This window comes from Sander lucioperca, chromosome 18 (assembly GCF_008315115.2).
Source record: "Sander lucioperca isolate FBNREF2018 chromosome 18, SLUC_FBN_1.2, whole genome shotgun sequence".
Taxonomy (NCBI): domain Eukaryota; kingdom Metazoa; phylum Chordata; class Actinopteri; order Perciformes; family Percidae; genus Sander; species Sander lucioperca.
Window position 1 is genome coordinate 17404727 of NC_050190.1, and position 27729 is coordinate 17432455.

Sequence of the window (27729 nt, forward strand, 5' to 3'; positions counted from 1 at the left end):
CAAAGAATTTAGTTTGGTACTATTGGACTCCACTAAGCAGAGATGAGTGTAAATAGTCTGTTTTTGGATTCAATCAACCCACTACTTTTTTACTATGAAGATGCGCTAAGTGGTTGTTGATTTTATCATCGCTCTCTAATGCACTGATGAGTCCTTCTGCCAGAGTGATTGTTATAAATATAGACACGTTTCATTCTGGGATAACAAGTTAAGGTGCTACAGAGGCACACCAGAGCGTCACTACCGTCTTCCTGCGGTTGCTCTTAGCAACATCATTTTTCTGAATGTCAGGAAAGTGAGAGATGGTGCCGGGTGTCTGATTATGACAGAGCGAACAGGCTACATGCCTAGAAACAATGCAATCATCTCCTGCGTCATCTGACCCGGCGAGAAGTCGTGAGGACGGGAAACAAAGTGTGTTAGTCGTTTGTTGTGTCTCATGCATCAATCTGTTTGATAATGGTGCCTTTTTTTCAAGAGGCAGAGTCAGGTTTGCACATGAATGGAAAGTTGAAATATGATACGTCATTGCATTTATCAATCTTTTGCTTTCTTTTTCTCCACGTAAATCTCTCTTGGGCCATTTCAATGGTTTGGTGCATTTTCCTCCATTGACTTGAGGATCAACAGAGTCCTTTTTGTTCTTCTGCACGATATAAATCATCTCATTAAGACATCTTTTGTTGCAAATGGCATCTCCTCCCTCTATCTGAAGCTCATACCCTCAATTTCTCCCTCTTTATCCCATTCTCCTCTGCAAGCAATCTAAAGCGCTCCTCTGGGATGCTGGCTCTGTTGTAATTGAGGAGTAGATTAGGAAAAGATATGGTATCTAAAGGCAGCAGCAGGCCTGAAAGAGACAGCAAATTGAGAGACAAAGAGAGGAAGAGAATGAGAGAGAAAGAAAGACAGACAGAAGCAGAGACAGGCAGAGATTGATGGCTGCAGAACTACTGATGTGGTAGGCAAAGGTGGATCAGATAAAGAAGAAAGAGGTAAACTAAGAGAAAGAGACAGACACAGACACCAATAGATTCAGACAGTCTTTGTTAATGCCCCCCAGGAACAAAGTTAGACCACAGCCACTCAATTCCTCTTAGTCTTAAAGACTCTCTGTCAATCAGACATCATGGACTTTCTCTTGGAAGGCCCTCTGGATACTTGGCCCAAGGCGGCCAACATCACAAGCTCAGCATTGTCAGACAGGATGTAAGAATAACGACTGTAACGTCATATGATGATAATGAGCAGATAAGACAAACATCTACCCGCTGCTTTGGATAGCTAAATGTCCTAAAAATAAATTGCCAGGCAGTTTTACAACAGAGATGGCCACCTGGTGGCGAGGATCAAGCAGCCATATTGAGAAGACAAGACACGGTCAGGCACTACAGAAAAAAAATATTAATGTTGGGATCAGTTATGTTAGTCTGGTTCCTCTGAATCATGGTCCACTTCCTTGGTTTTTTCAGTAATCCAAATAGGTCAGCTGTTGTGCTCTTTGACAAATGTCCAACTAATCAGAGCTTTGTAGGCAACCCTGTCCCCTAAAACCTATGATACAACTAAACTGCATTCTCAAATACATTTTCTCCCGAATTACGTTTGTTTCAACATGTCCACGTACCAGCGGCAGGTGCATGTTGTGAAACAGTGGCAGTTTTAATCACATGGTTAACGTTGTGAATTAAGACAAAACTACTTGGTTAGGTTTATGAAAAGATCATGGTTTGGGTTAAAATAATTTTTAGTTTGTAATTTTGTTAGTAGTTTGTTACGTAGCTTAAGTTAAATTGGTAAATTAAGTACATAAATTAAATCCGTAAATTAAGTACCTACATTGTGTAGGTAACTTTAGTGACTTTTGGTTTCACGTGGGACACAAACAGCGGTCTTCTGGCTAAAAGTCCCGTGCGGACTTTGATTAGAAATGTATTTGTGATATGTCACAAACAAACGTAATCCAGGACAAAATACATTTCCCTCGATATATATAATTGAGAATGAAGTAGACAGGGTTGTAGGTGGTATTAAGAATGGGCAAGTCCTCCTCTTGTGCCACAGCCAGAAAAAAAGCTTCATTGAAGATAAATATTGAAAGAAAAATGTTCACAAAATATGGTGAAAAGTGCAGATGGGATCAACACGTGTGTACAGGTTATGGTTGGTTGACTTACAGAAGAATTCAGGCTGGAACTGGAGGTAAACAAGCTTTACTTACATTACTTACTGGCAGAATGTAAGTACATTTACTAGTACTGTACTTAAGTGCAAATTTTAGGTACTTCATTTGTAGAGCACGATACATCAATTAGCAGGCAGATTAATTTATAGAAATAAAAACTCAACCTAAATCAGCGTATTTCTTCAACTCTTGACTGATTGGTTATGAATGCTGTGTCAGACTAAATAGTGAAGTCAAACAAAATAGAAGTTTGGTCTAATTATCATGCTACAGGTATGAATGACTTCCCTGTTAAGTTAGCATGGGTGCACTCATTGGGTTTGTTCAGGTGCATTAGTTTCGCCAGCAGGCTCCCACTCAGACAACCACTACAATATCTCAACCTGCACAGCTTGAAGTGGCTTGCTCTGTTTCTCCTCCCGCTGGCCCGTGGAGCGTGGTGTCCTGCTAAGCGCACCCATCACTCTGTCATATAGCTCTGTGTGTCTCTGACAGCTGGGACACATAAACAGTTGGAGAACTGGTCTTCTGGCCACGTCCCATCGCACTGCAGCACCGCTTGGCTCCGAGATCATTGTCAGCGTCATTCTGAGGCAAAGACAAGAAGCTGTGAGATTGTTTTACTGTAGAGCACCAGAAACACCAGCGGGTTGTCTGCTGTGGTCATGATGACATCAAACTTTAGACATGTTGTCATGTTGTGCTGTGACTGGAGCTGAGGTGGTACGAACATGCAAATAAACTCACTTATTTTGAACCATTATGGCTGATAGCTGTATGTGAATCTTACATTTCGGCAGATTGTACATGCACTTGTGATACAATGCGGTAAATCTTGTATGATATGCACAACACATCTGTCAGTGCCACATTCAACCGGTATCTGAAATGGATCAACACTGCATGCTGGGTAACATAAAAAAAAAATTCTAATTCTCATTCAAGTCAAAATGTTATCAGATATCAGACGTACAAAGATGCACTTTCACCGTGAATGTGGCTCTACCTTCTCTCATACTGTGCACTGCGTTGTCCTAACATCACCATAACATGATAACACAACAGCCTCTCTCCTCCACTCTCTCTCTCTTTCCCTCTCTCACCCTGTTTATCATGGAGGGGAGCTCCCACACCCCCAGTAACAGGTTTGATTGGAAAGCATCTAGCCCCCAGCAACCAATCCCCCAGCAGTACACACACACACACACACACACACACACACACACACACACACACACAAACCCTCACACAGGGTTTCCGTGGTAACTGTGGTGCAGGGGGTAGACAGAATGATTTGGTCTACAGAGCGCGCCAGACTATTGGTGATGAGGGGACGAGGCCTTCAACAGAGAGCCGGGGGGAGGGGGGGCGCAGTTTTGATGTAAGAATACACTCACAACACCCTGGGCATTTTAATGATGATTAAAGGACAAGTGAGTAAACAACCCACACAGAAAATGTGTCTGCAAAGTTTTTAACTCACTTTGTGAATGTGTATCTTTCAGCATCTCCCCTCTCCTTTTGTCAGGATTCTGTTAGCTTATCTCTGTCACAAACTGTGTTGCTGTTTGTTAAAACATTGCTCTTTCTTCTCATTTTGACAGGCAGGTTTAAAAACAGGGCTGTAATGGCCGACTATCTGGCTGTCTGGCTTGTTCTACTTGGAGCCGGATGTCACACAGCTTCCAAAAACTGGGCTTTTTGGAGATTACCGACTCTGAACCAGTTCACTCTGGTTACTGGAATGGGATTAACTGCTGCTGCTGATGTGTGTGTGTGTGTGTGTGTGTGTGTGTGTGTGTGTGTGTGTTTCTGTCTATGGTGTGCACGTTTATGTATACAGGCACATATGTGCATGTGTGAAATAGTAGCGAGTTTAAAAGAGAGAGAAATATCGTCTGTTTGTTCTTTCCCAGCATCCTTTGTTGTCTGGGCTGATAAATGTGGCTTAGCCCAGAATCGTCTGTTTAATCTTGCCGCCATTTTGTTGTCTGGTGTCTATGGCTCTTCTCTATCTCTCTCATGGCAGTCATAGCCAGCTTAACTTCACATGAATGGTTACCATAGCAACACCGGCAGAGGTTTATCAGTGGCCATGGCGACGGCTGATGCACCGAGATGGTGCTTGCCATGGTTTTTGGATGCAGGGGTGTTGAGAGAGAGAGAGAGAGAGAGAGGGGACGGTGGGGAGAGAGGACCGGTGATTGCAGCCACATCTTGATGAGGAAGATGGTTGAACGGTGCGTCATCCAAGATTCAAGTTGTACATTAAAAACTCTTTTTCTTCATTTCCTTTCCAATTCACAAGCACGCCAGTCTGTGCCTGGTCTGCTTGTGGTTTATTTCCAAACGAGTGGAGTGGAAGTGAATTTTTCTTACCCTGTTTTTTTTTTGAATTTCCTTCCCTGGCTGTGTGTCAGACAAGCTCATTTGTGTGTGTGCGTGTGTGTGTGTGTGTGTGTGTGTGTGTGTGTGTGTGTGTGTGTGTGTGTGTGTGTGTGTGTGTGTGTGTGTGTGTGTGTGTGTGTGAGACTGTGCACCAATCAGTGCTGTCTGGTCTTAAGAGACTCGAATCTTGCCTCTTTACTGAGGTGAGAATTCTCAAATCAATTTCTCTACCATTTCACCTGGAATGGATTGGATTTTTTTTCTTTCTCTCCTCCGCCGCAGCTACATTGTAATTTGAAAAAGTGTTTGGTGTAAATACTGCTATTGTTGGAGGCGTAATCAAACATTCATGAGGAAGAGGGATCTATAGGGAGAAGCAGAGAATCTAGGTCACGGATGCGAGTCTGTGAGACTGCTGCTTCTCTGAGTACACCGCTCTCTCTTTCTAAACCTCTCATTCACTCTGTAGTCTCCTCTTTGTCTTCTCCCTCCTTTCCCTCTTTCCTCCACTCCCTCCGCTCTTCTCTCTCCTCTACACCCCCCCCCTCCTCTCCTCTCATTTGCATTTGTCTACTCCTCCCCTCTCATCTTCTGCCCTCACATCTCCCCATAGCTCCACCTTCTTCCTTATGTTTTTCATTCCTATAAGCATACTTTTTCCCCTTTTTGGAGTACAACTTAAATAAACACAAATTTTATCAATTTCAAGTTGCCATCAATTTTAGTAAATCCTAAAACACGTCTGCATTCACGTATAACCGCAGCATAATGCATGCAGACAACTTAGCCAATAGCTCATAGTAATGACCCTCTTGACCATCATCAGTCAAGGAGAAGGTCATGTTGTCAGTGCTTTTACATCCATCTCCAAGCCAACTGTGTTGCACTGAGCAACACATTAGCAGAGGCTGACCTTGTGAGTGTGTCCACCGTGTCAGCGAGGACGAGAAAGACTGTAGAAACATCAGCAAGAGAGAAATGCTCCAAAAGGAGGAAGCCAACTATATGTCTACAGTTTGTTGTTTGCTACAACTATAACATCTTATGTTTGTAATATTTGACATCATTGCCAGCCATTGGACATCATTGCCAGCCAACATTGGACTCGCCAAAGAAACTGCTAAGATCTAGGAATACAGCGACTTTGCTAATACAAAGCAGAATATCTAAAAATCCAGCTTTGGAGTCACTTTATGCAGTTCACTGAATCTGGCTAGACAGGGGTGATATTTTTTTATATGATGTAATATTGATGTAATATTCTGTTTTTAACATACACCATCCCATAAGCCTTCGACCAGCATCACCAGTTCGCCTTGACAGAATGAGTTAAGTCCATGGATGAGTTGTGATATTCAGACATGACTGTAGTGACAGCAGGACAGACTGGGTGAAACACTGGCCCAGGAATAGTCTAATAGCACAAGATGTGTAGCATATGAATTAATGAGCTTGAAGCTTTAGTGCGTAACTATTTCATAATAATGAACGACCGTTACATTCAAGCCATTGCCATATGAGTTGATACAAAGTTAATTAAGACTATCAGCTCCACAAAACACTCTTTGTATTTCTCAGTATGGCTATGTTCAGAAAATGGTGTCGTCTGGCAACTTTCGTGTTTTCTTTTTTTTTTGCAGAAAATCGAAGATAATTACCTTTCCTGAAGAGTTCATCATGCTTTTTTAATCCTCTGTGTCCTCCTTGGCTACTAGCAACTGCGTAAGGGAGGGGTGGGGGTGGTGAGCGATCAAGGAAGGCTTGTATCATGTGGACGTGCCGACTGTTTTGTTGTCATTACTTAGAATTCCTAATGGGGGCAACAGAAACTACGCACTATAGCTTTAAGAGGTACTGGTAGGCGGATTTTGTTACCTTTGACAGATCCAGGCTAGCTGTTTCCAGTCTTTAAGCTAAGCTAAGCTAAGCTAACTGACTGCTGGCTGTAGCTTCATATTTAACAGACAGACATGGGAGTGGTAGCAATCTTCCTATCTAACTCTCTGCAAGAAGGGTTATGGTTAGGGTTAGAAACATGAGCGATTAGTCAGATATTGTCGTAATGTTGTAAAGATCATTTAAACACTTCATTTGGAGATAAAACCCAGAGTAAGCACATCTGTAATAATGCTGGTGTTATCCCTCATTTCGCACAGGAAAACCATGTGTGCACTACAGCAAGTATGACAGGTAAAAGTTGACCCAGGAAGTCAGTCTGGAAACGAAATGTTTAAGTTTACTGTACACCTTTGTTTTCTTTTAAATAATAGGTTTAGCTGGGGCGTTTGATTGCCTGCCACCTCGTGTTTCTTGTCCCATCAGTCTTTGCTGTGTTCCTCCATTTCATCAACTACCTTGGCAAGTACAATGTTGTTATTACCTTAACTACAATATAAACCAGCAGTATCCTATATCCTCTTCAAGGTTAAGGATGTGGTGAGTTGTGTGTGTGTGTGTGTGTGTGTGTGTGTGTGTGTGAGAGAGAGAGAGAGAGCTTGCATGAATGCCATTAGCCAGTATAGATCCTATAATAGCAGTATGTTTGTACTGTATGTGTTTGTGTGTGCATATTTTCCCTTATCTGCTTCTGTGTGTTTGCATGTTTTACTCTGAGGACATGTTGATTTTAATACTGGTCTCACAAGAACCTAAATCCCTGGATCTACCCCTGCTTTTCCTCCCCTCATCTCTCTCTCCCCCCTCTGCGGAATTAGAGGGTCTGAATCCACCACCGGCCACTCTAAACCCAACAGACCCACTGGCATTGAACTCTCTCCAGCTAATCCATTTGTATGTTTTCAATTACATATCGGGGGCTGGGTGAACAAGTGGACAGTAAGCTCTCAGCCTCTGCCTTGAAAACCCTGTCCCCTCGTGACCTAAATATCAAGCTAAGGGGGGGGGGGTAAATGTATGTAGGAGGTAAAACAAAAAACAAAAAATAAATAGGTCATATATTTCCCAGTTGTACGCCACAGAATTGGACTGCTCTGAGGAGAAATAATCACGGTCATGTTTGAATGTGACAGGCAGTTTTCCGGACTGCCGTTCCTCTCGGTCATCCAGGACAATCCAACTGGCTGGAGGGATGACTCAGTTTTTTGTGGTGAGCGTTGGTGGAGTCACACACTCCATGTTGGTTTGAAATAAAAACCCAGCAGTGGGATCAGAAGATTGTAGCCAAAGTTATTCAGCTTGTGGAGACGCTTATAAATGAGTTTGCACATTAAAAGAAATGACATGTATAGAAGAAAATCCATAAAATATTACATGGTGGAGATGCCCAGGGCATTAAGTCGGCTGAGCCACATTAAAGACTATGACCAGTAGCTGCCACATCAGATTTTATCTCAGTTATTTTCAAATCCCTCAACACGATTATTATTTTCTCATTTTAATCTCACTCCTCCTCTCCCTCCATCTTTTAGTCTGGCTTTCTGTCTGGCTTCCACTCCTCTGTCACTTTCCCTCTTCTTTCCTGTCTCTGTTCATTATTCACTGCTATTGGGGAAACCGCTTTAAGGCTCAGCAGACCTCCAGTCGAACCTGTCCTCTTACTTCTCCCCTCCCTCTTCCTGTCTCCATCCTTTCTCCCCTTGATCCCTCCCCCCTTGCCTCCCACAAACCTAATGAGTGGCCTTGACAGGCTCATCAATAACGCAAAGAGGCTTAAACACACCTCCAGCTTCAGCCCAGAACTTTTTATGTTTAAGAATTAGATTTTTCTGTCTTTGTCTCTTCTTCCACACTATTTCAGTCTTATTATCTTCAAGCCACCACTACTCTTTTTCTTTGTCCTCCTCTTTTAGTGCAGATTCATATCTGACAACAGTGATGCTCCCTTTTTCCTTTGTCATCCCTTTCTCTTCCTCACCCTTCTAGAATCACAAGAAAAGATAGGCTTTTTGACCATCTTCCTTCTTTACTCCATACATCCTCCTCCTTCTTTTCCTCTTCCTCATCCCCTGCTTCCACTTACCATCTTTCCTTCCATCAACCAGTCCTGAAGGCTGGACTTAAATAAATGTCACATCACATTACGCAGAGCAGCATCTGTGGAGCAGACAGACACAAAAAGACAGGGAGAAGGAAAAAAACAGATATAAAGCAACATCAGAGGGTTGTAAAGCAAAGGAGAGCAGGATGACAGTGCAATTAAGTTGCTGTCCTCTTTGGGTTTTCCAATGTTTACCTTGTTCTGTTCCCTGTGCGGCACAGCTGACCTTTTAACCCCTGTGTCTAATTCAAAAGTACTCTGTTCATGTGCAAAACTCAAACTAACTGACACATTTCTTTGCGTCTGCCTCAAAGTCTCCCTCCTGCTTCCTCGCTTTAGAAGAGGCGAGTGATAATGCGAAGCACAAGATTGTGGAGGAGGGGAGACCTTGAATGTCCCCATGAAGTCGCAGAGTGAGATGTGATTGTAAAAGGCTAATGAATGAAGGAGAGTAGTAAAAAACAATGCAAGCAGGTTTTTAGGGAGTGTGTGTGTTTGAGTACATTACGTTCACACATGAATGCTTTATATGCATCATTAGCATAATAAGTGTGTTTTCATGTTTGCATTCCTTTCAACACTGGAATGTATGTTTGACTGCTGGCATGTAAGCGCATGTTGCAGTGTTCACAAAAAGCTGACTCTGTGCCAGAACCAGCCCCTACTTCCTGTGTCTCATCCAGCCAACCCAAAAACAGAGACGAGTTTACCCCCACATGCATCAGTGCCTCTGCAATGAGTGCGCTCCACCGAGCAGGGGAAAGTTTTTCATGTTTTGGCATTATTTCAAAGTGCTCCTTTAGAAATGACTCATGCATCAGTAATTGGCAGTCCTCGGAGTGCGGCTTTACGGCAGGAGCTAGTTTGACTGCCCGTGCCCCATATAATGTAGTGTCTGCCGTCAGGGAATCAAAAGCCAACCACCGTTCAGGCTTTTAGAAAACAACGCTCCGATGCAAAATAGAGTGGAGTCCACTGCCTTGCTGTTGTGTCTGACAGAAGAGCTTCATGTTCAGAGTGGGATAGTATTTGTGAAGCCATCGCAGCACTCTCTGCACTGCTTTCAACCCCACATAACAGAATCAAGTTTTACACCAAAGTTTAGTCTATATTACCACTTTCTAATAAGGCATACTTTATAAATTAACACGTTGTAACTAGTAGCTTTATTACTGGTTAATTCATCATTTATCAGTGATAAGAACATTCCTTTTGGATGATTTTGTCATTGTAGTCCTTTATTTCATCATGCAGGAACATTCACAACTGCTTTTTGGCTTTTCTCTTCAGAGGACAACTTTAATTAATTAGCAAAACAATTTCACCACAACATCTATTAGTAGCTGTTTTCATCGTATAACATGATCTTCCCTAGCAGATTGCCAACTTGAAATTCTAAATTATTCTAGGACTTCTCCCTCATGTTGACATAAAAGTTAAAATTTAAATGAAATAGAATAAACTCAATTTAAATGAAATTACTGCCGTGATCACAACATTAGAATTAGCATTATTTTGTATTTACATTTCTGATTGAGTGTAGATTATTAATTAAACTAAAGATCTGATTGTCATTGCAGTTGAAGAATATAGTATTACTGAGTACATTACTACATTTTAACTGTTAACTGAAAAGTAATAACCTTGAGCTGCACCTATTGTTATTTTTTATTTTCTCGATAGAGTGATTAATCGCTTAGTCTGTGAAATATTATTAAAAAAAAACAGCAAAAAAAGGCTCAACACAATTCCTCAGAGCCCCCATGGTGACGTCTTCAAATTTTTTGTTTTGTCTGACCAATAGTCCAAAACGCAAAGACATTTGGTTTACAATGAAACAGAAAAAAACAACAAATCCTCATTTCCTGATAAGTTATTAAGATGAATGAAACAGCTATATTAAAACAAGTTATACAAACTATATTAAAGCAAGTCATACAACCCGTCATACCAAATACTTCTTATTAATGAATTACTCATCTATAAAGCATTAAAATCGTTAATAAATCCATTAGATATAACTTATAAAGCCTTTATAATGATTTATTAAAAAGTGATATGCCAGTCAGCACTGCATTAGTAAAAATCCATTAATCCCATTTCAACCGTAGGCTACTGAATATCAATAAGGCAGAGTGAAAGACAGAAGATCCTTGTAAGGACTGTTAATTCTCACTGAGGCGTCCAGGGAACAGGTGGGCCTGAGCTCTGCCTCTCAGGTGGTGTCAGGGGGGGTCATGCGCTGGACGGCTGCTTCTAATTAGGCTGTCTAAGTGACATGTGTATCCACAGCCTTCCCAGGCCACGGCACGCGGCGCCGGGCTTAACTGAGCGAGTAATGGGCGGCAAGAGAGAGAGAGCAGCGTGACCTCACAGCCCCTCCCCTCCAGCTACGTGGCCAATTAGACGAACACTGTGGGTAATGACAGCGGTGGCTTTGTTTATCTCTGTGTGTAATAGATAGAGAGTAACATTCATGCAAGTGTGTGTGTGTGTGTGTGTGTGTGTGTGTGTGTGTGTGTGTTTGTTTGTTTGTTTGTTTGTGTGTGTGTGTGTGTGTGTGTGTGTGTGTGTGTGTGTGTGTGTGCGTGTGTTTGCGTGTGTGTGTGTGTGTGTGTGTGTGCGTGTGTATGTTCCCTGTGAGGTAGGCCAAGCCCTTGCTACCTGCTCAGCAAGCTTTTTTAAATGTGTCAAATGATAACATTAGCACTTCTAATAAACCACTAGCACTCTATGGCTGATACACAGGCGCAGCCTCAGGTCTACCGTTGGCGGGTGTGAGCCAGCTTTGTCAGCAAAATCAAATTTGTCACGCTCCATGGACAGAACAGGCTAATTGAATAAAACATGCATACCTCCCACTTTGACCATTTTGAAAACGCCTATGCTTAAGTTTATTGCAAATAAGTCACATATCCCCATGGGCTCGCTCATGGGTAAGAGACCAGTGAAACATATAAACGTTCAAACGCACACACAAAGGCACCCATCGGCAGCTAAGTAGCTAAGCAGGGTGCTTAGCAGAACCAACAGCAGGGGAAGGGAAAACAAACACAGGGGCCACCAGTAAATCACCTCCATCCGCAGCAGCTCACCGGGGATTGGACGGCACTGGGAGGCCCTGCGAGAAACAGCAACCAGGGAGGAGGACTCACAGGACCTGGGAGGGGAACGTGCAGTCCTGGAGATGAAGCCGGGCAAAACCTAGTAAATGATTGATGCGGCTGAGAGATCAGAAGGCAGAAAGAGGATACTCATAGTACCCAAACCCTTTCAGCTCACCCCAGCTAATTTGTCCAGGCAGGAGAAAGAAGAGGGAGGAAGGCAGGATGGGTGGAGAAGAGTGAAAGACAGGGACATGGTCACAGCTGTGCCAAATATCCCTTCTGTCCCTCCCTTTCATGCCCCCGACTCCCCTTCCCCTTCACAGTTCTCCAATCCCATCATGCAGGAAGCGGGGCTTTTGCCCTTTGACCTGTCAGGAATGTTTTCTTCCTCTGTTCCAGCAGCAGCAGCGGCAGCAGCAGAGCTCCCTGCACCTGACGGTCACAAGCTGACGGAGTGGAGCTTGTGAAACAACACTGTCACCTCCTGCACTGCCCATCCATCCACATACACATCCATTCATGTGTATAAATGTGTATACACATTTTATCTCCACTGTTATAAATGTGTACCATATAATCACATAACTCAGTCTGTGCCATTCCACAAAGTATGAATGGATGTCAGAAAGATGATGCCTCTGATATGACAAGACAGGTAGCCTGGCAGGCTCGGAGAGGAACCTATCTGTCTCTGTGGCACACTGCCAGCTACAGAGTGAGGTATTGCACCATGGTCCTGGGTGAGCTGCCTTCGATGATGACTGTGAATGGGCTGTATCTATGGGCCATTACTCTATGGACTCAGCTGAGGCAGCAGGGTAATGCTGACTAATGGAGATGAACTTTTCGACTGATGAATAGTATATCCCACTGATGAGGCTGTGCAGTGGCCACTGTCCCTGTTCCCTGATGCTTATTTGATCATTTCCAAAGCAGTGGCCAATAAAAAGGGAAAAAAGGGAAATTAGTTGGCATAGAGCTGTAGAATAACCTGTTTTTAAATGGAAGAAGAGAGTGTTTGTTCTATCAGGCTATTTGAATCTATTGTATAAACCAGACAGCAAATTCATTTGGGGATTTATTCACTCTATTGTAGCAGTAATATTGTTTTTCCTGCAGTAAGCTCTTTGTTAATGAGATGAGTGGAGGGCATTGTAGCACATACAGAGTGAAGTTATATAAGCTGACAATGCAGTAGATTACCAATATTTGCAGACTAAAGAGGAATTCCCTGTTGTTTAATATATCATACAGTAACATATCAGGCATAAGTCAATGTTAAAGTGACCCCCTGTTCCCCCCTGCCTTCCCTCACTAACCATTTCTGGCATCAGGTCCTCAGGCGCTTTTCAGGATGGCTCGGTTTCCTCTTATCGCCTATTAGATCCAGATGAGACCCAAGCCTTCCCTCACCAGGGCCCTGTCTCAACTGTTCACAATTCAAAGCGGATGGCGGCTAACACAAGCTGCTGGGGTGTGCGTTTGTCAGGACAGGCAACGTTAGCTAGCTCACAAATTCTCTTCCATTAAAGGCAGTGTGATTGAATCAGCGGCTGTTAAGCTCAGCTGTAGCTCATATACTGGAATAATAGTTTAATTTAAAAACATGGATCTTAAATGTTGTTTTCCTTTCTGCGCAACAAAATCTGTCAGTCACGATCGTATCTAAAGTATGGCTGAGGCATGATCTCATAAAGGTCTGAGGGTAATATGAAACAGAAGATTAAGGAGACCCCTCCCTAACACACACATCATTACATACACACAAGCCATGGAGATACAGCAAGTCGTGTTGCGGCTGTGTGATACTGTCACACACTCATAAAAGGCTCATTTATACGCCTGATGATGCTCTAAAGCTGCCCTGAAGCATTTCTCTTATGAAATGTATCTGGCACACCTATATTATTAAATGATAAATGCATTCATTGTTTCATGCCACATCATTTCTAAATTCATTTATTGTCCTCAGGATGGAGAAATTGCAGTGTTAAATGGATCGTTTGTATGTTTTGAGTAGATGTAGTGATGAACCCACACACAATGATCCCTCGACTCTGTAGTTCCCCGCAGATCTCATTTTTTGGTTTTCCGCTCCTCATTACTTTTTCGGTTCACTCTCACATTCAAATAGTACAATTTTCTGCTGTAGCTGGCAGAGTTTTTCAAAAAATAAAATTGATTTGTTTCTGCTGCATGTGTTAATTACCGTTCAGTAAAACAGTTTGCCATCAGTGTTGTGTTTACAGCTTGTTTCCGCTGCAATCAAAGTGACCAAAATATCAGTTATTGCAGGTTGAAGAAACGTCTGTTTAATGATTCAGACAGTTGACAGCCTTTATCCATCCTGCACTCATTTCTACTGATAGCCTATAAAAAAACAGCAATCATCCACAGCCCTTAATAATGTTAACGTTAGCTATTGGCCTGCATGTTTTCATGGTAAGGTTGTCGACAAATATTTCCAGTTTTCGTCTATGATTTGCACTGGTTCGTGATCACATTATGAGACGTCTCAAATGAATCCTGATTTAGGTTAAGAGACCAATATCAGCCCAGTCCAAACCAAATGGTGACATTCCAGGCCTCTCTACCGGTCATGGTGTCTGGGGCCTTCACCTTTGGTGCTGACATGCTGGGGGTCTCTAATCTCTGTTTATGTTGCTGTCTGTCCCGAACATTCAGCACCTAATCGGGTTCGCCCCGCTGCAAGACCCCATCATATTGTGAAATGCGGCCTCCTGACCTTTAGTGACTAGATGACCTTTGAACTCATGCATTCACACACACACGTACCAGGCCTCCACCTATAACATGTGTTATTCAGTCCAGGACGCAGCTGCACTGCTAAAGAATAGAGTGATTGAGAACAGAGAGAACTGGAGTTCAAGTGATTTGATGCTTGTCTGGTTTTAACGGATATTCTCATATTTGATTTATTATGTTGTCATTCCTCTGTCTCTTTTCTCTTTCCGGCCCTGCACTCCCTCCTCTTCTCTCCCTCTATTTCTCCTATACCCCAATCTCCCCTACAGCGGATTCCAATTAAGATCAGATCACAAAATGGAGGACGACCGAAGCCTTTGCTCTGGTGGAGTGGGAGGGGCGGGGTAATTAATAGGGTGTAATAAATAAATAGTAATGAGGCATATAAAAATATAGCATATCATATGTTTCCATGCAGACCTCCTGAGCTCATTTTACGGGGTTCTACAAGTTCAATCTTGATCAAGCCCACTTTTCCTCCATTTAACCAATCATTTTCAAGTCACCTTGGGACAATCATCTTTAGATAAGCCACCTCTTATAAAATGGCTATGACCTTATTATAACCCAAGGTTTGGGAGTCTATGTGTGTGTGTGTGTGTGTGTGTGTGTGTGTGTGTATGTCTGTTTTACACCCAGCAACTGCTTCGAGCCAAGAAATAGTCAGACACATAACCCTGTAAAACAGCTAATTTGTAACATGTTAGCTGTTTCCCCCTTTCCTTAAAAGTTTATTTAATGACTCCTACTTACAAAACTTTTCAGAAATAAGGATTATGTCATACAGATTTTATGATTAATGGGCTCCAACATAGTTTCCTCAAAAAAAGGTTTTGTCATGACACAGTAAATATACAATTTCCATTTATTTTCTGAGCTTGCTGATTTCAGATACTGTACATCTACAGAGCTGCACTTTTAAAGTCCATTACTCAAAGAATGCACCTAGAAGGTAGTTCCAGCTGCTGAAGGTATAATTAGCTGCTACCTCAGTGAATCAGGAGCTAATGACACTCAATGATTGTGAACACAAATGATGTGAAAACGGCGCTCCAGAATCTGGCCCTCAGTATCATATTCAATGTTAAACTTGGACAGATATTTTTCTGTCCTGAGATATCTTACTTTAATATCTCGTTTTCGATAGAAATGGTCAACACTTCAACTGTGACTTCAGTTCAGGCACACATTTATAGGAACACTTTTGAATCCTCATTTTTTTTTCTCTTGAAATGCTATTAATCTAAGACCACTCTGATGCCACCAAACTTCAGCCTTGAAATATGTTTTTGCATTTACCCCCAGACAGTTTGGCTTCTGTTAGTGAACATATTCTGCAGCTGCCTTTTCTCTACTATGAATTGGAAAATATTTTATGGAAACTGTGACAGCCACAGGTTCAATTTCAGGGAATCATAACAGGTGTTTGAAACTAAATGAATTATTCTGTACTGCCGAATGAAGAATTACTTTTTGCACAATCCATAACTTAATTCTCTCAAACCCATAAATGTTTATAAATTGCCTCCTCCACAAGGAATGAATCTTTTAACTGATTTTATCTCACCATAATATTTAAAACAGTGTGTTACAGTATATTTATAGGGGATGCGCTCAATCATTGCCCTTCATAATCAGTGAAGAAACATTGGTGTATGTTCACATGCTTCGATTCACAAGGAAAGTGTTATGTTAACACATGCATGCAATGCTGACTGTGCTGGCCCACTAGAGAAACAACATCTGCACTTTGTGAACTGTGAGGTATTTCCCTTCAATGCATATTACACCACAGTATCAAAGTGTTTCCTTGCAGTTTTAAACAGGAGGAATCTTCTCGGGCTGGCGGCAAGGACAATTATTCATCACAGTGGACTCCCTGTTAAGAGACATTCATTGGATTAATTGGATAGTATTCATTGGAGTGACCTATTTATCCCATTACACACAGACAGAGCCTACTGTCTACTCATCATCATCTACTTTATAATGGGGCTGGGACAAAGCAGAAATGCCAAGAGGTGTTGAATGGCAGCACATCTCTTACAGAAGGAGGTCTGACGTATCTTTGCTGCTCGTTTGCATGTATGAATTCTTTGATGCATGTGTGTTTCATTAGGTTGCAGTGATTTACCTAGTCTAAGGAGTGTTTCAGCATCTGTGTGCATGTGCGATTGTGTGTGCGTGTGCGATTGTGTGTGTGTGTGTGTGTGTGTGTGTGTGTGTGTGTGTGTGTGTGTGTGTGTGTGTGTGTGTGTGTGTGTGTGTGTGTGTGTGTGTAGTCCATTGATCATGCTCTAATCCCGGCAGCCGGCAGTGAGGTAATGGATGATGCTGCTGAGCGCTATCTGAACCTCCTGACCTCTGCCGGCTTGACTGACAGAGCAGGGAGAGGATCAGAAAGCAGATAGGGTTAGAGGGTTAGCCACATACCATACATCCCAAAGACAGCAAACAGTCCCAGAGCTTAGAGACAAGAGCCACCAATTTAATTCAATTGCTATCCACAGGGTCTGGGACCGAGCAACTTGGTAGGCACAAGGGGGGGGACTTAGACCAGCAGGATGAAGGGATGAGAGAGAGAACGATGTGGCAGAATGATTGATTGAAATTATAGGATGGAGAAGATAAAAGATGGCCGGATGAGAGGATGGTGAGATTTACTTTCATGGATCAAAATGTGTCACTGGTTGAGTAATCTTTCAAATATGGATTTCAATCAATTTACCCTCACAGGAATCGCCCGAGCTATGCCATGAGATATGCTTTTTCATAATGTAGAGTTGCGGTTGTGTCGAAATCCCGTCAAAGTACTGTGTTTTGTCCGTTTGGATCGGAGGCCGCAGGCAGAGCAGCCACCCCTTAAGATGTGTTGATCTTGCCAGCTCATGTTTCCCAATGTTTCTCTGTCGTTCCCACTGCGGCCGACCACAGAGACAATCCCATGGTGGCCTCTGTCCCAACCACTTACATTCCAAAGCAAAGCATAACAGGGAACAAACCTGGATCAAGGAGTCTGGATCAACTACGCTAAAATCCCCTCCCACCACCCATCACCCCCTATGAGAAAATTCCCTATCTTCCCCCCCCCCACATCTCACTTACAGTGTCCCGGTTACCCGTTGCACCACCACCACCGAACAAGATCCACATGTGGAGCCTGGTGCGATCACAATGATCAGATGGTTTTCATGATTTACGGTCACACAGTAGACACGATGACTGTGTAATTACATCTGGCTCCAACAACTCTTAGCTATCGCCACAGCTCACAGGGACGACTTCGCACAATGAGCAGCCCTGTTAGCAGCCACACACACCACAGGAGGTGTAAAGTATGTTAAGTGTGTTAGGAATGAACTTAAAGGCAAAGAAACATTTCACATGGTGAACACACTGAAATGCTGATTAACCATACATCTGCTGTAAATCTAAATCAATTCCCCCCCCTTCTGGGGACTATTACGATACAAGTTTTAAAACCACCAAAGCAAACAGTTGCTATTCCACTTCCATTCCACCGGTGCAGCCAATCTTGGAGGAAATGAGAGCTCCATATTTAGTTTTTGCTGAGATCAAGATTTTCCTACATGTCTAAAGAAAGAAACAGCATTTCAAGACAAGGGGGAAGTGATGACAGTGAACTAGCTCCAGAGGAAACTTTCTTTACTTGAGTCAGCTCCTGTAGTCTCATTTGAGTGGATTTTCTCTTGTGTCGTCCATTTAGAATGTCCGTAGTTGGCCCTAGTTGTCTGTGGTGATTGGTGTGAAGTGAGGAGTCCAGAGCAGCACACTTATCCTCTATTGATCTACAGATGGTGATCATGTAGGGTTGCTCAATCACAGCACAGCATGGGGATGCATTTGGAGCTCCGTATGGTGTGAAATTGTAGTTGTACTTGTAGTGTGCATCAAATTGACAACTTCTAGAAAGTGACTTTTAACTTTTTTAAATGTAACATTTTACAGTCATACTGGAATTTGGAATTCTCACTTTTTGTGTAAGACAATATAAGCTATAATGATACTGCAGCTATTGTGAATATTTTTTCAAAAGAGGTTAAATACCTTTTTTGGACATTTCTGTGGAAAAAGCGTCCCTTCGGGGGTTGTTTCCCAACACAATGGTTGACTGACATTTGAGATGTGCTGTGGTGCACTACCAACTGGAGCACATCATACTGTATAGCAGGAATACCCAGGGGCCACTTTTGCTAAATGGCAAGAGGTGAGGGGCCAGTTACAGTAATAAAAAAAACATGAATAATATTTATCAGATAAAATGAATAAACCTTATTAATTGTCGTTTGGCAAATTAAACACAGTGGTGTCTCCTTTTTTTTTCGGTAGTGATATACTGTAGCTAAAAAACTAAAACTGAAATGAATTTATGTTTTTTTGATTTTTGTTTTATTTTTATTAGTTTTCAACCAGTAGTGGACCTATATCATTTTAGTTTAGTTTGATTGAACTGGCAATAACTACACTTTTAGGCAAATAACTACTATGTTGTTTATTTTTGTTATTATAGTTATTAAAACCAGATATCCACAGAAAGCAAAGGGTTGGACATTGGTATGTCAACACTTACCAGCAATATCCTTTCAACTATTTCCAGCAGTTTATTTACACTCAGTCTGCCGGTGAAATTGAACAAAGATTAGTTAGAAGTTTGTCAAAGCTGTAATGCAGATCTCTTAAAACTGTTAGACATGCTATACTATGACTTTTTTATCACTTTTTTCAACATACTATACTATGACTTTTTTCGATATACTATACTATGACTTTTTATAACTTTTTTTAGAAATACAATACTATTATTTTTTTTCGATATACTATACTATGATTTTTTTTTTTTTTTTTACTTTTTCTGACATACTACAATATGACTTTTTTAGACTCACTATTCTATGACTATTTTGGACATACTATAGTATGACTTTTTTATCACTTTTTTCAACATACTATAGTATGACTTTTTTCGACATGCTATACTGACTTTTTTCCACATATCTATCTTTTTTTTAACATCTATACTATACTACTAGAACTACCTGAGAGCCTCCTCTGCCCGCTCCGTCTTCTGTGAGCATTCCTCACTGAAGTAAGTATTAATCTTGGTTGTATGTTTAATTGTAGCCTACTGTGTTTTAGATGTGGTGGGTGGGAAATTGTGAGGTTGAGACTGCAAAGTGGTGACTACACACATTGAAAGAATGCTGCTTGAGCCATTAGCAGCCTACTTTATTTTTCAAATTCATTTAAACACTGATACTGACAATAGGAAAAATGCTGAATATCTCTGGGAGCCCAGGTCACACAGCCTGCATCCGCTTTTTGTAAATAAAATGCCATGAAACATTTTCAAATTAATGGGAATTATCAAAGGAAAACCTGTGTGAACAACAACAGAGAGAGAGCTGAGATGCAGGATGTGTGGCCCAGGCATATATATTTGGTCTACCCCTGGTTAACAAATGTAATAATGATGCATACAAATATTTTCTATTATAAAAACAATTGTAGAAATGTAAAATGACATGCATTGGGAAATAGAACAGACTGTAAAACCTACATTTATAAGCTGCTAAAATGATGTTTGTCAGATTTTAATTTTTTTTTGTACTTTCTCTTACCAGGTAAATGCTACTTATGATGACTTACTCCTCCATAATAATGTGAGGTGGCTGAGTAAGGGAAGGGTCCTGGACAGGATTTGGGCTGTCAGGAAAGACCTGGAGATGTTTTTATCACAACAAAAGAAAGAATGCCAAAGCCAAGCAATGATTGGATGTTTTGAGGAAGGATGACAGCATGGAGCTTGTGACCTTTTTGGTGGAGATAAAATCTTATCTAAATGAGGTCAATCTCAAGCTCCAGGGCCAAGACAGTGGTGACAGTGATCTGATTGGCAGCAGTACGGTCCTTTCAAAGGCGGCTGGAGATCTTCAAGACTGACATCAGAGAGGCACATCTCCTCTTTCCAACACTTCTGCAGCAGGCTAATGGCAATCACCATCATAATCACGTTTCCTTTTTGGAGAGGCTAGTAGAAAATTTCAGACAGGGCTTTGCCGGCTTTTTACGCCATACTCTATGACTTTTTTCGACATGCTATACTTTGACTTTTTTGACATACGATACTATGACTATTTATGACATACTATACTATGACTTTTTTTATCACTTTTTTCGACATACTATACAATGACTTTTAATGACCTTTTTCGACATAGAAAAAAGTCATAGTATAGTATGTCGAAAAAAGTCAAACCATGCCATACCTATCTGACAAATCTGACAAACATCATCTTAGCCAATCTCTAGGTATGGTGAAGGGTATGTGATGATGTGGGGCTATTTTAATTCCAAAGGCCAACTTTATCAGGATGCATAGTATCCTGGATCCATGAAATAACTGGCCTTTCAAAATAAACATCTGCCTGCCTCTATGGGAATTTAACATAGGGGTATGTATAATTATGGCCCCTGTATTTTAAGGAAGAACATTTATTTATTTACAATACATTATTCATTCACAAAAAAGTTGGTGTCCTTAAAAGGTTGGATTTTTCCTCGTTTTTTTAATTAAGGCATTAAGATCAATTTCCAAAAGATGATTTTTTTATTCCTCTTTTTAGTCAACTTTAGCATGGGTATGAATACTTATGAGCAGCACTGTATGTCCATCCATCCATCTTCGTCCGCTTATCCGGTATCGGGTCGCGGGGGGAGCAGCTCCAGCAGAGGACCCCAAACTTCCCTTTCCTGAGCCACATTAACCAGCTCCGACTGGGGGATCCCGAGGCGTTCCCAGGCCAGGTTGGAGATATAATCCCTCCACCTAGTCCTGGGTCTTCCCCAAGGCCTCCTCCCAGCTGGACATGCCTGGAACACCTCCCTAGGGAGGCGCCCAGGGGGCATCCTTACCAGATGCCCGAACCACCTCAACTGGCTCCTTTCGACGTGAAGGAGCAGCGGCTCTACTCCGAGCTCCTCACGGATGACTGAGCTTCTCACCCTATCTCTAAGGGAGACGCCAGCCACCCTCCTGAGGAAACCCATTTCGCCCGCTTCTACCCTGGATCTTGTTCTTTCGGTCATCACCCAGCCTTCATGACCATAGGTGAGGGTAGGAACGAAAACTGACCGGTAGATTGAGAGCTTTGCCTTCTGGCTCAGCTCTCTTTTCGTCACAATGGTGCGATAAATTGAATGTAATACTGCACCCAAAAATGTGTTGCTGTGTTGCATTCCTTCTTTGTTAGTATAGTATGAAATAAAAAAGTCATAGTATACCATGTCAGAAAAAAGTCATAGTATAGTATGCCGAAAAAGGTTATGTGACATGTGTTTTGTGTTCTGTGAATAAAATATTCCAAAAAGAAACTGTTACTGTGTTGCAATCCTTCTTTGTTAGTATAGTATGAAATAATAAAGTCATATGTCGAAAAAAGTCCAAAAAAGTCATAGTATATTATGTCGAAAAAGTAAAAAAAGTCATAGTATAGTATATTGAAAAAAGTTTTTAAAAAAGTCATAGTATAGCATGTTGAAAAAGTGAAAAAAGTCATAGCATAGTATGTCGAAAAAAGTCATGAAAAAGTCATAGTATAGCATGTCGAAAAAAATGTAAAATGAGTCATAAATAGTCATAGTATAGTATGCCGAAAAAAGTAATAAAAAGTAATAGTATAGTATGTCGAAAAAAGTTATGTGACGTGTTTTGTGTTCTGTAAATAAAATATTCCAAAAAGAAATTGTTGCTGTGTTGCATTCCTTCTTTGTTAGTATAATATGAAATAAAAAAGTCACAGTATAGTATGTCGAAAAAAGTCAAAAAAGTCATAGTATAGTACGTCGAAAAGAGTCATAGTATAGCAAGTCGAAAAAAGTCATAAAAAGTCATTCTATAGCATGTCGAAAAAAGTTATGTGACATGTTTTGTGTTCTGTAAATAAAATATTCAAAAAAAAATTGTTGCTGTGTTGCATTCCTTCTTTGTTAGTATAGTAGGAAATAAAAAGTCATAGTATAGTATTTTCGAAAAATTATTTAATAAAAGTCAAAGTATAGTATGCCGAAAAAAGGCAAAAAAAAGTCATAGTATAGTATGTCGAAAAAGTAAAAAAAAAAAGTCATAGTATAGTATGTCAAAAAAAAGTCATGGTATAGAATGTCAAAAAAAGTCGACAAAAGTCATAAAAATATAGCATGTCAAATATAGCAAGTATAGTATGTCGAAAAAAATCCTAAAAGGTCATACTATAGTACGTCGAAAAAAGTCATAAAAAGTTATAGTATAGTATGTCGAAAAAAATCATGAAAAGTCATAGTATAGTACGTCAAAAAGAGTCATAATATAGCAAGTTGAAAAAAGTCATAGTATAGTATGTCAAAAAAATTCATAAAAAAGTCATAGCATAGTATGTCGAAAAAGGTTATGTGACATGGGTTTTGTGTTCTGTAAATAAAATATTCCAAAAAAATGTGTTGCTGTGTTACATTCCTTCTTTTTTAGTATAGTATGAAATAAAAAAGTCATAGTATAGCATGTCGAAAAAAGTAAAAAAAGGTTGTATAGTATGTCGAAAAAAGTCATAGTATAGTATGTCGAAAAAGGCTATGTGACATGTTTTTTTTTTTATGTTCTGTAAATAAAATATTCCAAAAAGAAATTGTTGCTGTGTTGCATTCATTCTTTGTTAGTATAGTATGCAATAATAAAGTCATAGTATAGTATGCCGAAAAAAGTCCAAAAAAGTCATAGTATATTATGTCGAAAAAGTAAAACAAAGTCATAGTACAGTATATTGAAAAAAGTCGAAAAAAAGTCATAAAAAAGTCATAGTATAGCATGTCGAAAAAAATGTAAAATGAGTCATAAATAGTCATAGTATAGTATGTCTAAAGAAATCATATAAAGTCATAGTATAGCATGTCAAAAAAAGTCATAGTATAGTATGTCGAAAAAAGTCATAAAAAGTAATAGTATAGTATGTCGAAAAAAGTCATAGTATAGTACGTCGAAAAAAGTAAAAAAAAGCCATAGTATAGTATGTCGAAAAAAGTTATGTGACATGTCTTTTGGGTTCTCTAAATAAAATATTGAAAAAAAAATGTGTAGCTGTGTTGCATTCTTTCTTTGTTAGTATAGTATGAAATAAAAAAGTCATAGTATAGCATGTCGAAAAAAATTTAAAAGAAGTCAGGAAAAGTCATAGTATAGTATGTCGAAAAAAATCATGTAAAGTCATAGTATAGCATGTCGAAAAAGTCTTACTATAGGATGTCGAAAAAAGTCATAAAAAGTAATAGTATAGTATGCCGAAAAAAGTCATAGTATAGTACATCTAAAAAAGTCATAAAAAGTCATAGTATAGTATGTTGAAAAATGTCATAAAAAGTCATAGTATAGTACATCGAAAAAAGTCATGAAAAGTCATAGTAAAGTATGTCGAAAAAAGTAAAAAAAACAGTATTTAAAAAAAAGTCATAGTATACCATGTCAGAAAAAAAGTCATTGTATAGTATATCGAAAAAGTTTATTTGACATTTGTTTTGTGTTCTGTAAATAAAATATTCCAAAAAGATGTGTTGCTGTGTTGCATTCCTTCTTTGTTAGTATAGTATGAAATAAAAAAGTCACAGTATAGTATGTTGAAAAAAGTCATAGTATAGTACGTCGAAAAGAGTCATAATATAGCAAGTTGAAAAAGTCATAGTATAGTATGCCGAAAAAAGTCATAAAAAAGTCATATTATACCATGTCAGAAAAAAGTAATACTATAGTATGTCGAAAAAGGTTATTTGACATTTTTTGTGTTCTGTAAATAAAATATTTAAAAAAAATGTGTTGCTGTGTTGCATTCCTTCTCTGTTAGTATAGTACGAAATAAAGTCATAGTATAGCATGTCAAAAGAAGTCATAGTATAGTACGTCGAAAAGAGTCATAATATAGTATGTCGATATAAAGTAAAAAAAACAGTCATAGTATTTCGAAAAGAGTCATAAAAAAGTCATAGTATAGTATGTTGAAAAAGGTTATTTGACATGTGTTTTGTGTTCTGTAAATAAAATATTCCCAAAAAGAATTGTTGCTGTTTCATTCCTTCTTTGTTAGTATAAAATAAAAAAGGCATAGTATAGTGTGTCAAAAAAAGTCCAGAAAAAGCCATAGTATATAATGTCGAAAAAAAGTAAAAAAAAAAAGTCATAATATTGTATGTTGAAAAAGGTTACGTGACATGTGTTTTGTGTTTTGTAAATAAAATATTCCCCAAAAGAATTGTTGCTGTGTTGCATTCCTTCTTGTTAGTATAAAATAAAAAAGTCATAGTATAGTATGCCGAAAAAATTCATAAAAAAGTCATAGTATACTATGTCAGAAAAAAGTCATAGTATAGTATGTCGAAAAAGGTTATGTGACATGGGTTTTATGTTCTGTAAATAAAATATTCCAAAAAGAAATTGTTGCTGTGTTGCATTCCTTCTTTGTTAGTATAGTATGCAATAATAAAGTCATAGTATAGTATGCCGAAAAAAGTCCAAAAAAGTCATAGTATATTATGTCGAAAAAGTAAAAAAAAGTCATAGTATAGTATATTGAAAAAGGTTTTAAAAAAAGTCATAGTATAGTATTTTGAAAAAAGTTTAAAAAAAAAGTCATAGTACAGCATGTCGAAAAAAGTCCTAAAAAGTCATAGTATAGTACCCCAAAAAAAGGTCATATTATAGCATGTCGAAAAAAATGGAAAATAAGTCATAAACAGTCATAGTATAGTATGTCGAAAAGTCATAAAAAGTCATAGTATAGTATGTTGAAAAAAAAGTCATAGTATAGCATGTCGAAAATGTGAAAAAAGTCATAGTATAGTATGTCGAAAAAAGTCATTGAAAAGTCATAGTATAGCATGTCGAAAACTTTTTTTAAATGAGTCATAGTCATAGTATAGTATGTCTAAAAAAAATCATATAAAGTCATAGTATAGCATGTCCAAAAAAGTAATGGTATATATATCGAAAAAAAATTTAAAATGAGTCATGAATAGTCATAGTATAGCATATCCAAAAAAGTCTTAGTATAGCATGTCGAAAAGTCATAAAAAGCAATAGTATAGTATGTCGAAAAAAGTCATAGTATATTATGTCAAAAAAAGTCATAGTATATATGTCAAAAAAAGTCATAAAAAGTCATAGTATATTATGTCAAAAAAAGTCATAGTATATATGTCAAAAAAAGTCATAAAAAGTCATAGTATAGTATGTCGAAAAAAGTTATGAGACATGTCTATTGTGTTCTGTAAATAAAATATAAAAATCAAATTGTTGCTGTGTTGCATTCCTTCTTTGTTAGTATAGTATGAAATAAAAAAGTCATAGTATATTATGTCAAAAAAGTCAGAAAAGTCAGAAAAAGTCATAGTATAGCATGTCGAAAAAAATTTAAAATAAGTCATGAAAAGTCATAGTATAGCATGTCATAAAAAGTCTTAGTATAGTATGTCGAAAAAACGTCATTAAAAATTAATAGTATAGTATGTCAAAAAAAGTCATAAAAAAGTCATAGTAGAGTATGTCGAAAAAATCATAGTATAGTATGTCGAAAAAAGTAAAAAAACAGTCATAGTATTTCAAAAAAAGTCATAAAAAAGTGTTTTGTGTTCTGTAAATAAAATATTCCAAAAGAGATTGTTGCTGTGTTGCATTCCTTCTTTGTTTGTATAGTATGAAATAAAAAAGTCATAGTATAGTATGTTGAAAAAAGTCCAAAGAAAGTCATATTATATTATGTCGAAAAAGTAAAACAAAGTCATAGTATAGTAATTTGAAAAAAGTCAAAAAAGTCATGGTATAGCATGTCCAAAAAAGTCATTAAAAAGTCATAGTATAGCATGTCGAAAAAAATGGAAAATAACTCATGAAAAGTCATAGTATAGTATGTCGAAAAAAGTCATAGTATAGTATGTAAAAAAAGTCTTAAAAAGTCATAGTATAGTACCTCAAAAAAAGTCCTAAAAAGTCATAGTATAGCATGTCGAAAAAAGTAAAAAAAGTCATAGTATAGTATGTTGAAAAAAGTCATAGTATAGTATGTCGATAAAAAGTCATGAAAAGTCATAGTATAGCATGTCAAAAAAAGTAAAAAAACAGTCATAGTATTTCGAAAAAAGTCATAAAAAAGTCATAGTATACCATGTTAAAAAAAGTCATAGTATTGTATATCGAAAAAGGTTATTTAACATGTGTTTTGTGTTCTGTAAATAAAATATTCCCAAAAAGAATTGTTGCTGTGTTGCGTTCCTTCTTTGTTAGTATAAAATAAAAAAGTCATACTATAGTAAAAGTCATAAAAAGCCATAGTATATTATGTCGAAAAAGCAAAAAAAAAAGTCATAGTATAGTATTTTGAAAAAAGTCAAAAAAAGTCATAGTATAGCATGTCAAAAAAAGTAAAAAAAAAGTCATAGTATAGTATGTCGATAAAAAGTCATAGTATGTCGAAAAAAGTAAAAAAAAAAAAGTCATGTTGAAAAAGGTTATTTGATATTATTGATTGTTATGTGTTTTGTGTTCTGTAAATAAAATATTCCCAAAAAGAATTGTTGCTGTGTTGCATTCCTTCTTTGTTAGTATAAAATGAAAAAGTCATAGTATAGTATGTCAAAAAAAGTCCAGAAAAAGCCATAGTATATTATGTCGAAAAAGTTAAAAAAAAAGTCATAGTATAGCATTTTGAAAAAAGTAAAAAATAAAGTCATAGTATAGTACCTCAAAAAAGTCATAGTATAGTATGTCGAAAAAAGTCCTAAAAAGTCATAGTATAGTATGTCGAAAAAAGTAAAAAAACAGTCATGGTATAGTATGTTGAAAAAGGTTATTTGACAGGTGTTTTGTGTTCTGTAAATAAAATATTCCCAAAACAGAATTGTTGCTATGTTGCATTCCTTCTTTGTTAGTATAAAATGAAAAAGTCATAGTATAGTATGTCGAAAAAAGTCATAGCATAGCATGTCGAAATAAATTGAAAATAAGTCATAAAAAGTCATAGTATAGCATGTCGAAAAAAGTCCTAAAAAGTCATAGTATAGCATGTCGAAAAAAGTCCTAAAAAGTCATAGTATAGCCTGTCGAAAAAAGTCATAAAAATCATAGTATGTCGAAAAAAGTTTTTAAAAAAAGTCATAGTATAGCATGTCGAAAAAAGTCATAGTATAGTATGTCTAAAAAAGTCATGGTATAGTATGTCGAAAAAAGTTATGTGACATGTGTTTTGTGCTTT